The sequence below is a fragment of the Cupressus sempervirens genome, chromosome 10 (assembly GCF_028749045.1).
Source record: "Cupressus sempervirens isolate cs-2001-9-10 chromosome 10, ASM2874904v1, whole genome shotgun sequence".
NCBI lineage: Eukaryota > Viridiplantae > Streptophyta > Pinopsida > Cupressales > Cupressaceae > Cupressus > Cupressus sempervirens.
Window position 1 is genome coordinate 951,119,978 of NC_143127.1, and position 16,429 is coordinate 951,136,406.

General features: G+C 33.3%; 1 long non-coding RNA gene across 1 annotated transcript in view; it reads right to left on the reverse strand.

The window, feature by feature from the left end:
* Window positions 1-12,151: 12,151 nt before the first annotated feature.
* LOC149537127 (uncharacterized) overlaps window positions 12,152-16,429 on the reverse strand; it is a 29,645-nt gene continuing 25,367 nt past the window's right edge. The window contains exon 3 of the long non-coding RNA XR_016357691.1: window positions 12,152-12,232. This is a non-coding gene — a long non-coding RNA (uncharacterized LOC149537127). The remainder of the gene's footprint in view (window positions 12,233-16,429) is intronic.

The following is a 16,429-nucleotide window of genomic DNA, read 5'->3' on the forward strand; positions in this document are numbered from 1 at the left end:
TTGTCTCGTGCTCATCCATTGAAATTGTCCACAATACCTTATTGGCGGGTCTCCCTTTGTACCTTTCTAATTTGATATTTGTTGCCACAACCAAATGAGAATAGTGTAAAATCTTCTTTTCAGTTTGGTAGTCTTCAAATGCTGGCAAACCATTTCTTCTTGTTAGGTATCTACGTAGCCAGGTGCCAGCTACAACAACAGACCCGATTGGATACTCAAAACCATCATCGTTTACTTGATGACATGTCATTTTTTTCTTAGGTTCCACACATCTAGCTAGCCAATACTCAGTCTGTTCATCATTATCACTAGGTGCAATAACAACATAAACATGTCCTACAAGATAAGATAAAGTATAGAAACACTTTAGTCACTCGTGTACATATGCAAATTATATAAATTGAAGCATGAGATCGCAAAAAAATCTAATTAAATTGTGCATACCAAGTTCTATGAGGTCTAAAATACGATCATAGTCTTCTGATGCAGAAGTAACATTATGGCCTTCATTTACTATATCATCTTCAAAATGCGTGTCAGTAGGTGCTAATGATCTTTGTTGTCAATCTTCAACCCATTTTGTATTCTCACATTCTTCCCATTCACCTGCAAGACAAAATTGACAAAAATAAGCAAGCTCCCTAATCCATATAGTCCAAGTGTTAGAATCTGAACTCCTAAATGAATGTCATTTAGCTGAACCACTAATTGTATCGCAATCATATCTTGAAGGGATATTATTTTCTTCAACTAAGTAGAAGAAATGTTTGATTGTAGAATTTTGACTTGATCCCATGTATAAATATTTGTTACACCATTCGACAATCTCATGTGCATTTTTGAATTTAGCTCTTTCCTCAAATTTTAATTGCTCTTTACTAAAGGCTCTCTTTACACATGCACCAGCACCATCATGTTCTCCTTTACCATGTCCAGCCTCAAAAAAAACTCCACACATGTTGGATGCTAGTTTGCTTATGTGTCCTACTCAACCAATAGAACATTCTAGCATTCTTGAATTGTCCTATACAATTATCTGACGATATCCAATGTTGTGTCATTTGAATTTGTCTCTCTTTTAAATTATCATAAAAGACCTTGAAACAATATTGGACAAACTCAGATGAATGGAGTTTATTATCACTTAAATAAAAATGGTACTCTCTCAATATTTTTCGATCCTCCTCTGTACTATCAGGTGCATGCCTATAAACTATATGAACATAAATTGTTACTTGCACTGAATTGTAATATTGTGGTTGTACCTCTTCTGGTGGTGCAAGTGTGTAGTTCTCTGCAAAGTCAACAACTGAAAGTATAGTACCAATTGGAAATGTATTCTTACATATGCGAAATTGTCCATCAAGCCATCTAGAATATTGAGAGTGTTTAACATATTTTGGTATGATCACACTCTTAAACTCATCCATAAATGCATGACAACTAACTTTATCTGTAACTAGATCACACCTTCTTCCAAACTTCCCATCCTTCAATGGATATTCAATAGTTTTGAATCTTTTTACTTCAACTAATTGTTGTCCAAAAGTAGTCAAAGCATTATCATGCAAACATTCATCTAACAAAGAAAGATTGCCGCACATATCACATGTACTAGAAAGACATGCATTGAAAAGAAAGTATTGATCATTAGGTGGCTTACAAAACAAACCTAATATGAAATCTTTTATAGTTTGAAGTGGTATTTTTATACCACATTCTTGGAACATTTATTTACTATGCATGGTATCGCGTATAGATTGAAATACATCATAATGGTAACGAAATTGAATATGAGTTTTACAACAACATGTGATTCTTTCCTTGTTAATCCTTACATACCATGGTTTACACTTTTCAAAAGATCTTTGACTAATGGTAATATTTAATACCTTACCAGCTACAAAATTTTTTAAAAATTCAGTTTGAGTCATGTCCAAAAGGTGTTTAGGATGTGGATCACGTATTTTTGACCCAATTCTCAATTTAAGAACATCTCTTGAATTAGGTGATACTCTTGTATTATCATGCCAAAAATTCTCAATCAAACTTTTGATTTCACTAGTAAGTTTCATATCACATCTCAGGAGTCTACCACTAGAAGTCCATAAAATATTTGTTGGATCACATTCAAAGTTAACCCTTCTCTTTACAACTATTTCTAAAGTCTTATGATTCACATTAAGATATCCACTTATGTTGGTAATCAATCTTTTGTCAGATGTTGATTTGTTAACTAAAGTTGTTGTTATTGCTCGTCGTGCTGCATTCTTATCTTTAGACTGACTTCTCTTTTCGATAACATCAAAGGCACTAGCAACAATGGATACAACTTGTTTTAAAGACTCATTTTTATTCTTGGGTTTTGCATACATTCCCAACCTTCTCATTACTTTTCGCATTTTAGACATTTTAATTAGTTGCAACATTAGCTGACATTGAAACCCAAATTTCTTATTATAAAAAAAAATGCCTATACAATCTATTAGCATGTGTCCTAATTTGTCTCCATGAAACCAATCCATCAAGATTATCTAACACATCATTAGGAATATGAAAATTATATTCAGACACTTTACTATTATCCTGACATGTTTGTTCAGTAGTTGGTGTTTCTATGTCTACATTCATGCAATTTTTATTTTCAGACACTTTACTATTTTCACTGTTATTTGGGATTTGAATATCATTTTCAAATTTTCTTGGCATTTCTTTTGGGGCAGGCATTTCAATTGGAGTGTTTTGTGCATGATCGTTTGACAATTGCTTCTCATGAAAAAAATCTAAATCGTTTAAATCGTAACCTTCTAAAAAATCACCAATTTCATCACGAGAGAAAATTCGAGCGTTTGGAGACACGCCTGTATTGAACGCATAATTAGAATGTGCACCTGAATTTTCTTGTATTGGGTTCTCTTCTTTGACTTCTTCATCCATCGTGCTATCTTCAATGTCCTTCTCCTTTGAAACATTGTTCAAGTCTCTAATCCTCTATCTTCTCTCTCGTTGACGTTGTGCTTCATTCTCTTTATTTGCTGCAATCTCCTCATCTGTCAGAACTCTTGCTTTCTTCTTTCTCCGTTGTTTTGATCCCATGTTTGCACCAGTTTTGAATTTGAATCAGTAGCCTACAAATTGTATAAGAGGACAAAAAAATAGAATAAGCGTGACGAAATTCGATGTTGCAGGTCGAAACTGTTGTTCAATCATTGAAATTGGGTTGGTGGGGCAGCTTTTGGGACCCAACGGGCACATCAGAAATGAGTACCCGACTTCTTAAAAATCGGGCACCCAATTTTTTAAAACTCAGGTACCTATTTACAAATCGAGTGCCTGATTTTTAAAAAGTCGGTATAACGGTTTAAAAAAATCAGGCACCCGATTTTTGAATTACAAATCGGATGCCCGATTCGTGAGACATGAGGGGGAATTTGGCATGGCTCCCGAGTTTTGCATGGGGTTTTGCCTTGGGAAAAGGCATGGCATAGGCTTGGTCCCACCAAGCTATGCCTTTGTACTCCTCTTTTTTTCTAAGGCATTTAATCGACAATTTCTGATATTGTCATTATTTTTTTATAGTTATTCCTATTGAATTTTTTGACGAGACAAAAACCCATTATAGGTCTTGTTGTTCTGATTTCAAAAATGTAAATTTTATAGTGTTATTAGTTTATTTTCTATTTTTCCATTATTTATTAATCAAAACTATCTCTTAAACGTTAAAAAGTGGCATTCACTAAAACTTAAATAACTTTTTTATTTTATAATTTTTCTTAAATTAATTTATATGTCATCAATCTACATACAATTCTTTTGATGTTAAAAAAAAAAATTGAAAAAAGTGAAATTTTGATCAAATTATGTGGTCCGTACATGAGAGGTTTTAAAATTTACCTTTATAGCCAATTAATAATTAATAATAAAAAAATTATTCAATAAAAAATTAAGAAAAAATATTTTCATCAATCTTAGGTGTATTAGGTAACTCCCTTTAAAAGGATTTGCAAAAATTCATTTATTTGTGTCAAATTATGGTGTCCGTACACGAGCATGGTATGGTCCTGAAACAGGCATTTTGAAAAAGTGGTTTTTAAAGATCCATACCAAAAAAATAATCTATCATATGGGTGCACAAATAAATTACATATTCAAAAACTAGATTCCGAACACTAAAAATTTTATTTCTGAAGTTTTTTAATATTCAATCTCTAAATACCTCAAATTTTGACATCAATTGACAAAAAATTTCAAAAACAGGAAAAACACTTCCACTTTTTGGCCACAAGTGAGACCCAACTTCTTGCACTGACCCCACGATGGATTCGAACCACCATCCCCTGCTTGTAATGCAGGTGCTCGTCCATTGAGCTAGCACCTTTTAAAATAAGGAAAATTAATAGTCCAAAGTTTTGCAAATAAGAGATAAAGGGAGCAAGAAAGATTAATTCAATGAGTAAAAACATTGGTGGTGAGCTGAGACTTCCATGTGGATAGATGCTGATAGGTTTTGATAGTTAAAAAATTGAATTCTAATTAAAAAAACCTTTACAAGTATGTTCTCTATATGCATTGACTTAAAGCTTTGAAAATGGGTATGCACATACAACAACAGAAAGATTTTAGCTGCAATTGATCTGGTAAACATGTACACCTAATGTGGAAGTAAAGACAGACATGTCAACTATTTTTCACACCACTTATGCCAAGAATGAAAGCCTTTTAAAGTAACTAATTTATTAAATCAATTTTAAATCGCCACATTCCAAGAAGACCATTAAACTCCAATTCTAAACATTACAATACACATCAAGTCAAAGTTGAATCGCCTTAAGGAAGATGAATGGAAGAAATTTTATTAAAAAATTTAAAACAAGCCAAATCTAGTGTAATAAAAGAGGAAAGTGCATTGGAAATTAGGGAGGTTGTTGCGAACAAGAAGAGAAGTGGGGTTGTGGGGCAATGACAAAGAGATGTGAAGAGGAAGAAAATAACTAAGAATGGTGCAGAGTAAGAGGGAAAAGAGCCCAGTGCTTGTGGACTAATAAGTGTGTGGGAAAATTAAAATAGAGGAAGCAGAAAAAAACAAGACTGCAAGAAGAATAATGTTTGGATTCATCATGGATTACGGAAATGTGAATCTTTGTCAAAGACAAATTTTAGAGTTCAATGTTTTGCAAATTGATGCCATTATAATATTTTATTTTATTTTGTGAGCTTGATCAAATCTCCTTGGATGCACAGGGCCTTCAAAGCATGAGCAGTTTATACTGAACATTTGCTGGTCTAAGTCGAGAATGTACATTCCTATTTGGAGGCCGATATATCTAAATAGTTTTGACAGGCTATATACACTAGTTTTAGGTTTTTGGATTTTTATCACAATAGTAGAATCCATTTTGTCAAATAAAGTAATTTTTATCCAACCTGGAGAGTATTTAGTTCCAGAAGTTGATGTTCTAGGCACAGTAAAGCATATATAGTTATTAGCACATGATATTTGTAGTCTTGAAGAGACTGAACTTTCCCATTAAGGAATTCTTACACAAAACAATGTATATCCAATTGCAATCAATCCATGAAAACAAATTTTATTAAAGAATCTAATGAGATAGCTTTATTTTAAATAATACAAGATAAACAAATACCCACAATGAAAACTTGAAATATATTAGCACCCACAACTTCAAGTTTTTGTACCTTCAATAAAATCACTCTAGTTCCAACATGATTATTGAACCACCCATATATATTGTCTAATTCATGAGCTCGAAAACTCTGGCTATTTTCTTGAATGTAAATCAAATATTTGACACTTTTTATTGCTTTGTATATCCACCCAGCTCCACAATAGCTCATCTGAAGAGAAAACTCAAGAAAATGAATTCAACTGATATTTTTCTGCATTATAATCTGAAAGCATACCACATTTATTTACTTTTAATTTTACCTCTAACCTAGAAAAAGAGCAATGGAATGGAGAGATGGCAGACTTAAGCAAGTTACTGTAAGATCCTCTAGGCTTGTTCAGCGAAATAAAAAATCTAGAAAATGATAATAACAAAAAAAACATATTAACATTAAGCCACCTATTTGAAGATATCCAACTCAAATGGTTAAAAAGAGCTACTTGTGCTCAATCCACATTAGATAGAGGATCGTCCATGTTATCATCTATCATGCACATTACCGTCCAAATATCTCCCTTTAGAATTCATATATGTAATAAATCGACTATTGCTCCTATTTCATGACAATAAAATAGATGACAGTAAGAAGTAGTATATTTTTTTCTACTTTATGTTACATATGGATATATAAGGTACAAACAACAAAAATCCCAATTGCTTGAAAGAGTATAATTTTTTTTTAAAAATTACAATGAAATGTTTGGCATAAACTGAAGGCATTGGATTAGAAATACCTGATCAACAACTCTCCTTATTGAGAAACCATTGTGGCTAGCGGGGTAGAAATATTTCGAAGCTCTGAAATTTTGGATTCAATATTTTGAAGAGTCGTTTCCTTAGAATGCATTTGTGTATCCTGCAGCTGAATTAATTGTTGCTGCATTTGTCAATCCATCTAAATTGATGCGATACCATCCACACCATCTGATGCCTGCTTTGCAGAACATATATAATATGTTAAACCTCCCATGCTAACAAAACAACACATGCACATCTAACTAAACACATCATGGGGTAATGCAAATTATAGTTGGAATTTAATTAATTTGGATTGCTTGAATCAATTACTCACCCCATTTTAACTTTAAATGACTGCACACCCACAATTTAAAATGACAGAATAACAAACGAAAAAGTAAAGAAAATCCTAATTTTAACAATTTGAAAAAAAAAGGAACATGACAAAGTATGCTTCTAGATTGTAATAATAGGTTTCAAAGCCATATATCTAAAAACACAAAACTCTAGGAGAAATATATTAATTCCTAAAGGTGATCAAACTCAGTCAATGTAAATTTTTAATACAGTATGTCAAAATAACATTAAGGAAAAACAAGGCTCTCCAAAATGAGGAACAAGAGATAAAACAATGCTAAAAGCGTAGAGGATGATTAGGGACAAAAGAAGGTGAAAAAAAAAATATATCTGCAAAAAAAATTATTGAAAAGAAAGAAAGAAATTATTACCAACTAAAACATACATCTAGTAAAAATAAAGAGGAATTAAGCTAGACATACCCTAGGAAATGGAATAAATTAAACTCTATAGTAGAAGAAAATCAATAAGCCATACATGTAAAAACACAAAACTCTAGGAGAAATATATTAATTCCTAGAGGTGATCAGACTCAGTCAAATGTAAATTTTTAATACAGTAGGAAAAACAAGGCTCTCCAAAATGAGGAACAAGAAATAAAACAATGTTAAAAGTGTATAGGATGATTAGGGATGAAAGAAGGTGAAAAAGAATAAATATCTGCAAAAAAAAATTATCGGAAAGAAAGAAGGAAATTATTATAGACTAAAACATACATCCAGTAAAAATAAAGAGGAATTAAGCTAAACATACCCTAGGAAATGGAATAAATCAAACTCCATAGTAGAAGAAAATCAATAAGCCCACAACATGCTTCTACAAGTGCACTTCAGCAACAAACTGTCACTGTCTGAATTTGATCTTCTTATTGAACTAGTATTGGTTACGCATGCAGAAATACTTTGCTTCTATTCAATCATCTAACATGGTTAGAGATTCACACAGTTATTAGACTACATAGATAATATATAATATAAATCAACTAGAGAATGGCTGAAGACAATACTAACAAGTTTAGTTCTAAATTAGAGTCTATTGGGTCTATGTGAACTAATGTGAAGGATAAAACATTATAGAGGCCTAAGGGTTATCAAAAAAAGACTTTTTCTTTATCATCAAATTGAAGTCCCTAGCATTGCCATGTGTCATTATTCATCATCTTTAAAGAACAAATGTTTAGTTAATGAAAGGCAATGCGTAGGAATTTTTTCTATGGTTGCCATTGTGACCTTTTCACACCATCGTCCCAATAAAAATATGGACACCCCTTTTTTTCTGGTAGTAGTAGTGGTATTAGATGGCCATGCTAGCAACTCTAAAGTCTCCAAGTCAGAAAGGTGAGTTTGAGAAAATTGTACCCATCTAAGAGTTAGGTCGATCAAGCTATTCAAAGTCATGTGTAAGGGGTCCAACACCTAGTCAAGTGTCGAGAGGGATTGAGTTAGAGGTCCATAATCTGAGTAGGTTATCACAAGCATTATGTTCTGTCTACTGCTTGAGTCTCAAAAGGCCTTTTCCCCTAGTATTGGTGGTGCTGACTCTTTTACAGCCCCAAATTTGAGTCTACGTCTTATCCAAATTTCTGTGGATTCAACCTATATGTGTATGAACAAGGCAAATAAATCATTCATATGTAAAAATGTGCTCTTTATGACCCATGCTTAAGGTATTAAGAATGGTTTAACAAGAGAGTGTTAACATAATATGACCAAGTACTATGTCTGCAACGATCTAACCATAGGAAGCACCTTATCAGTAAGTTGCTTTATCTCTGTGTTTTCACTTAACAAGCTACAACAGTGCTCTTGTGAAATCCAAGATTCATGTTTGTTGCATGACAAAAAGTTACACCTAGTACTAGACAAGAGCCTTGTCTGAGATGAACCATAACCAAACTTGTCGTTTACTTCCATCTTCGATGACATGGCCCCTCCCCTGCATAACACTACCATCAAGATCCATTTCAACAACTTGGTATAGTTGAAGTGTAAGAAACCTAAAGAAAACAAAAGCTCATAGTAAGATAAATAAAAAAACCAATATAAGAAAACAAAATCACTAATACTAGTGCCTTAACCTAAACCCCAATTATGCATATGATGACAGATACTAATAGAAATACAGATTGTGATATTGTTGAGCTAAACAAACATCTGCCATTGAAAAATTGTTTACAAAAACAAGCTATACCACCAATTAATTTGTCTTGCAAACATATTCACATACAATAGATATACATATTAGAAAAGAATATAAGTGAAACAGGTAGCTTTATTATACAAGCTAGTGTATAGTATAGTGGTTGGTACAGGGAGGAAAGAAACACACTAAAAATTTAGTTACATACTAAAGAACGTGACACTTTTTCCTTAAAGTTGTATTTATGCTTTGTATATTTAGCTGAACTTGCCTATGCTAGTATACATCTATTTAGTGTGATAGAATCATTTAGTGTCACTGCTCTATCTTAAAATATAGTAGTAGGTAGTAGTACAGCCAAAACTTAGTCATCATTGATTCGCCATAAAGCAATGCCATAACTTACCAACCAAAATAGAGGAAAATAAATTGTTCCTAGCTGCTTAAAAAGAGCAATATTATTGCTTTAAACAAAACCCATATGGAATCTATATCCCTAACCTATAGTACCAGGAGCCCACAAAGAATTTTTGATTTCCCACAAATCTAGGTTTTAGACAATTATCATTTGGACGTTATTTCATGAGTCCATTGGTGGCCTATTTTGAATACAATAATATCTAATTTCATAGAAACTGCTGCAGATCTATCCAAAAACCTAAGTATCTCCTATATCCAATTTTCCTCGTTCACCTCTCATTCTTGAACCACAAAGGGGACTTTTATAAACTCTATAGAATAGTTGTAATCCTGTTAAGTATAGAGTTAAATAATAGAAATCCTAGATATAAAATCGTTATATGGACTAAAATCAAAAGGCTGATTATGGAAGAAATAAATACCTCATACTGAAATGCATAGAAGCCCTTGGATCTAAAAAATATTCTAGATATTTCATAGATTCTGCTCTTTTTTTCCACAACATGTCACAAGCTACAAACTATGGACTCTCACATGTTTCTGTTTAAAGAATCCCTCATGGAAAAGAACATTTCACCTTGCAAGCTCTCTAGCATCAACCACATTGAATCCCAATAAAAAATTCCACCCAAAATATTTAATTTGATCTTTGGAAAAAAAACTCATAAACAATAGATTTTCGAACTAAAATATGTCTAAGATTTCCATGGGCAAATTACATTTGAAAACCCTAGTAATAAAAAACCCGGTCTCCTCTAAAAGGCTCTCCAACCAACATAGCCTCTGATTCCAAGTGTAGTTTGGTAGTAGGGTTTGTGCATAGCAAATCCAGGGCAGTAATATAATGAACTCTAGATCATACATTAAACACTTCTCTTCTTCTTTTTTTCCATTTTCATTTGTTCGCAGTCTCATGCAAAAGGGCTCTGTAATGCATTAACAGATGATCTTGTTTCTATTTTCGTAATAATACTACTAAAGAACACATATTTATTTTCAGTAATATGAATTATTGATACCCTCTGCATTAAGAAAACCCACTTTACCTACACCTCTACTTTTTAAATGACGTTGTTCCATGAGGACTAGCCAAGTCCTTATGAACAAAAGACTAAACATTTAGGTGACACAAAGCAACTTGTAATCTACTCTGTAGATAAATACTATAACCATGCATACTCTACCGTATATTTCTTGGCACATAAATACCTCCGAAAGAAAAATAGGAAAAAAGCCCAAATGTTTGTTACACGCTTGAAATAAACTGCAAATGCAAAGAAAGGGAGAACTATGAAAAGACAGGACCAAAAAGGCACTGTTGTTAAGTCCGAATATTAGAAATAATAATACTAACATTACCACATTGTTGAATGTGGCAGCAGCTTGGTGAAGGGATGCAGTTGAGAGGCTGATCTCTGGCTCTCTTTGGCATTTTTTGTTGCTAGCATCCACACCGCTAACCAAGCCCATATTGGTTGAATCCACAGAATCAATAAGTGGGCTGGTCCCCTCTGCACTCAAAAATCTGCTTAATGGGAAGGACTGAACTACACATTTCTGAATACAGACTCTCTCCTAAACCAACTATTTAAAGAATATAGCAGAGCAAAGAAATAAACAGAGAAATAAATTTAATTTCTTTATTCGCAATGTTATGATTCCATTAAACCTGTTTTACATAAAGAAAAAACATAAATTTTAACAATAATCTCTCATTGCAAGCTATGTCTTTGATTTTCAGCTGCACTTTAACATGAGCACTGAAAGAGCCCTAGTTTTAAAGCCATGGAAACCTTACCAAAAAAATCTTCTCACTATTTTCATATCTCCTCATAGCTGGAAAACCTTAGATTAGAGAGTATTTACTACCTACTAACACAAACTCCCAGTAACTGAATGAAACGAGCCCTGTTTTAATTTTGCTCATTTGTTATTGCATGAAGGTTATTTCATTTTAATCTGTTCAATGCCCTAGATCGAAATAAAAACCAGTAATCTAATCAATAAATGCTAGAAATATAAAACTTTAACAAATACTTACAGTGCAAGAGAGTGAAGCATCTGGTTCAAAGTCATTATTGAAGTCACGAGAGGCTTCTCCTTACTCAAGCTCAGCGTCCCCCATATGCCCACCATCAACAACACACCATTGCTTCATTATGCAATTACCAAATTCCCTGCAACAATTGTCAAAACTATAAAGAATATCAACAACAGTGAAACAAAAATAAAATAAAAACAATCATAGAAGTTCAGAGATCCACATCGGAACCCCTAATCCACACCATCAAAATAACCAAAATTCTACAATTTCTTCCTGGAGAGATCAGATGCATCCTGATTGAAGGAAAATCCCATACCCCTTTTCTCGCACATACGATCGATTTCCATGGCCATTATTTGTAGATCCGTAAGAAAGGAAATAGAAACCCTGCTCTCTGCAAAATTCCCAAATACCCTCCACGGAATAATACACTTCCTTCACTGCTGCCAATTAGCTCAAATCACTTCCTCCCCCTCACATTCCCATCTCCATTCCTTTCCCACATCACTTTTTTTCTCTGATCATTTATTTCATCAATCCACCCCTTGAAAATGCCCACATTTCCCCCAAATTAAAATGCCCCTTGTCTTTTACACAAGAGGCCTCAAGAATAGCAGAGAACACGAAAAGAAAGCTATAGAATATCTCAGATGCCTACATTTTGTAAAAGAAATTGTTGGAACTTCGCACAAATTGTGCCCAAAATGCTCAGGAAAGCACGAATACCCTTTGAGTGATCAAGCCCTACTTTTCTCTTGGAGAGGCTTCAAAGAGAAGGGAAAAAAAGTCCTGAAATGGTAGAACCCATTAACGGTGATTCTTTTGCTGTCAATTTTTCATGCGCCCCCTGCAAAAACAGACCCATAGAGTAGTACGTGCTTGTAGATCTGGGCTGAGCCTACCATATTTACCGCATCATTTCATTTCTCAATGTAAGGGAAAGAATGAGCGTGAAATTAAATTATCACAAAAAAGAATGAGTGCGAAATTAAATTATCACAAAAAATCAAAAAACACATAAATTAAATAAATTAAAAAATAAAAGAAAATGAAAGTTGAGACGATCGTCTATTTTCGTCTTTAAATGTTGTCGTAAAACATCTTATCATGTAGTGGCAGTATATAAAACGTAGATGATCATGAAGCCAAAAGGAACTCGGGATTATTAAAAGACATATACTACGGTGGCAGAATTATTAAGAAACATATACCACGGTGGCAAAATTACTAAGAAAATGCAGATGAATGGTAATGAGAATATCTGAAGGGAGTCCGAAGGTAGAAAACAAATAATTTTCAAGAAATGCCCACTAACCATCCACCCTGCAAGCGAATATGTTAATTGCTAATGGCGCATGAAAACACAAAGAGCAGCACTCATATCTATGGTCCAATGTGGATAGTGACGAAGCCGCTGAAGCTGGTTCTTAAAGGGACAAACAGATATCAGTTTTATTTCAATGATCAAATAGAAAGCAAACAAACCAGATGTCGAAAGCAAGAATCCATATCATATACGGCAAATTAGTGTGGACAAGTTCGATGGGGGCAGAGGTTACCAGAACAATTTCAGATACTTCCACGTTACATACTAAAGGATGTAGGTTTTCATTTTGGTATATGATGATGCATGGTAAATAACAATATAGAAAGTGATATATATCTAGTTTAATATTAATACAGTAAATTAAAAGAGGATCCGATAAAAATCGGTGTTTAAGAAAAGTTGTGAATTTGAAAAGAAATGTCTTACCAATAAGACACGATTGTTCACGAGGAATAGGAACGAGTGTATATGAAGAAAAGAGATGAAAAGGTTGTGTAAATAAAGAAGTCAGCAGGAATGTAATGAAGTGGAAGGGAGTAGAGCAGTGAATGATGATAAGGAAATATTAAAAGATACAAAGGATTTAAATATTAAGATTTACCTAAAATTGCATTAAGTATGAGAGTATACAATATGAAAACATAAAATAATAATATAAAAGCAAAGTGAGGAATGTATGTGTTAGAAAGAATTAGAATATACAATCAAATTAAAAATCTGATTTATGTTTATATGGAGGAGTAGAGGCTGACTTCAAAATAGAGAAAGGTATAAGGTGGATTTAAAGAGAAGTTCAATACAGGTATAAAGATCAGATAGAACAAGAATTGTGCTAAAGGGTCCATCATCAGTTGAAGATAGCAACATTGTCAGGGTGGAAAAGAAGTTTGTGTGCAATGGGTTGGTGCTCACGAAGACGACAATGGAGTTGGTGCTTCTAGTAGGTCGAAGCCTAGGAAGTGTGGGAGTCGGAGCTTCCAACGAGTCAGTGCTCATAAACATAGAGGCCGTAGTCTCTACTAGGTTGGAGCCTACAAACCATTGCAAAAGAACTGATTATATAATAAAGCATTTATTTGTCGTGATTTTCTCCTGCATTAGGTTTCCACATAAATCTTGTGTTATTGTGTTCATGTGCATAGTTGTTCATTTCAACATTTGAAGTTAATTGTTTGGATAAGTGTTTTAAATTGGCAAATTTGTTATTATACTGATTCAGCCCCTCCCAACATAATTGTGTGCTCTTCAACTAGTACTTACATGGATGATATCTATTGTAAAAATACTATCAATTGTAGCCACAAGACTTTGCGACTCCTAGCAGCCTTTGTGAGTCCAAAGTCAAGGCACCCATTTCAAGCCCATGTGTCCCATGATTTGAACTCGGCCAAGTCAAACCGAGTATGGGTTGACTCGTTGAGTCCTAAGCCCTTAAATTGATTGTGTCAAATGCAATCATGAAGTTAAAATAACACATTTTTATATGAAAAAAGCTCTTTCATTTTTGGTTTATAATTGTCAACCCTAAAAAGTGCATTCTTTCATTTGTAAACATGAGGAGAGGAAAAGAGGCATTAGAGAAAATATATTGTGGTATTAACGTATCGATAATCCTATCTTCATTGATGAAGACTTGAAATGGGTTGATCAAGTGGATCAGAAGGCCAATGTAGTAGCAATGACAATGGAGGGTAGAGCATGAGGAGACTCATTGGAGGGCCTTGAGGATGATGTGGATATCACTGAGGCTAAGCCGAAGACACCGACAAATATCATAGTTGCAAACTCTTCCAGGACCTACCTTAGGCATACACATGGAAAAGTTGTGGGGTTGACAAGTCACTGATCTAGGCTATTCTAAGTCTTAGTCTTCTAGGCTCTAGCTTTTATTTTGATATACATTTTGAACTTTTGATTCCTTCCATAAATATTGTAGACATTTGATAGTGACATTATTTATATTTCTAATATGTAATTTAGTTTAATGTATTTCCTTCAGAAATTCGCATTTATACTTGTGTGATCAATGTAAACTAGTGTATGTGTCCAAAGTAGCTTCTATTTATCTCCAGTGTTGTCTCTTTAAGGTTAATTTATTAAACAATGCATGAAAAAAGTTTTAAATCCTTTAAAAATGATTTTTTTGGATTTTTCAATTTGTTGAGTCCTTGCTGAGTTTTTGTTGGGTCAAGATGTTGAGTTCGAGTCCATGTCAAAAACCAATTTTCTAAGTCTAAGTTGAGTTTGTGTCTTGTAACACTACTATCAACATATGATTTTTATTTCTTATAAAGCACTTTCTACATAGAGATAGAAAATTTGGAAAATGAAAATATGATAATTATAGAACTTAATCTATAATGCAAAAAATTGCTTTATCTTATTACATTAATTGCAACCAAGTTCTAGCTCATTATTATGTATTTGAAGATGATACATTTTTTAGTAAGAATTTTTAAAATTATATTTGTGTTTGCTATCAACTTCAAATTTTGGATTTATATTTGATTTATTTTTTAAAGGATAAATGATCTTCACATTTCCTTTGAAGGATTTGGACTTATAATTGATGCATATCTTCCAACATGTAAAAAAAAAAAAAATAGGGTATGTTTGTTTCTTGATTTCTCATCCCTTTCTTTAAATCTATTTATGTTTGTCTTACAAAAATTGATGGTTTATTTGGTATCTTCTTGTGTTCTAATATTGTTTGAGTTTTACTTTAGGCCCCGTTTGGTTGCTAGAAGATGAGGGCCAAAACCGGGTTATCAGGAGTAAAACCAGGTTTTGCAAAAAAACTTTGGTGTTTGGTTGGTTAAAATCATAACCTGGTTTTCAATTTCATCTTCCAATTTTGGTCAAAATTTGGAAGAAGTTTCTTCCAACAAAAAGGTGGAATTTGAAATTAAAACCAGGTTTTGAATTTTATGACAGTTTTTTTAATAATATTGTGGGGTCCACAGTATATTCATCTTCCGTGTCAACCAAATGGACCATTAGCTTTCCAAACCACAAAACCAGGTTTTCGAAAACTTGGTTATAAGATAACCTGGTTATGGCACAAATTGATCTTCCCCAACCAAACGGAGCCTTATGGGATTAAAGCCATTGACAACTCTCTATTGAAGTTCTTCGTTTTCATGATATTTATGTGCCCCGATAATATAACACATTTATTTCATATATCTAATATGCAGATTCGATCAAAAGACAGATTATTGATGATAAAATTCATCCAAAGGTATTTTGATACATGATAAAAACATTCAAATTTCAGCCAAAAAGTATTCTTAACGGGATTAAAATTGAGCAACGATTGGCTTGCCTGATCTATAACCAAAGATAAATTCCTTGGCTAGATGTTGTGGCTACGATGAATTACTAGCGATCCTTTCCTTGAAATTGGAAACATTTGCCGTCTTTTAGATGGAGATTTAAGAACCAATCAGGTAGAGATGATCCTTGAGGATTAAAACAACATTTGCAATTACTGAATTCTAATAGTGAGAAAGAATAACATTTCTTTGAGAATGCCAAACATAATATGCATGAAACTCTAAGATTAGAGTCTGTGAGAGCTTAAGAATTGAAGAGCGAAAACTCCCCACGATCCTTCTCTATATTTACAAAGCCGCAGTTGAGCAACCATGGAAAGAATAGATGTAAGAGGAAAATAATGTTTGTAGAGCACAAAGCAATGCTTTGTTCGATAACATG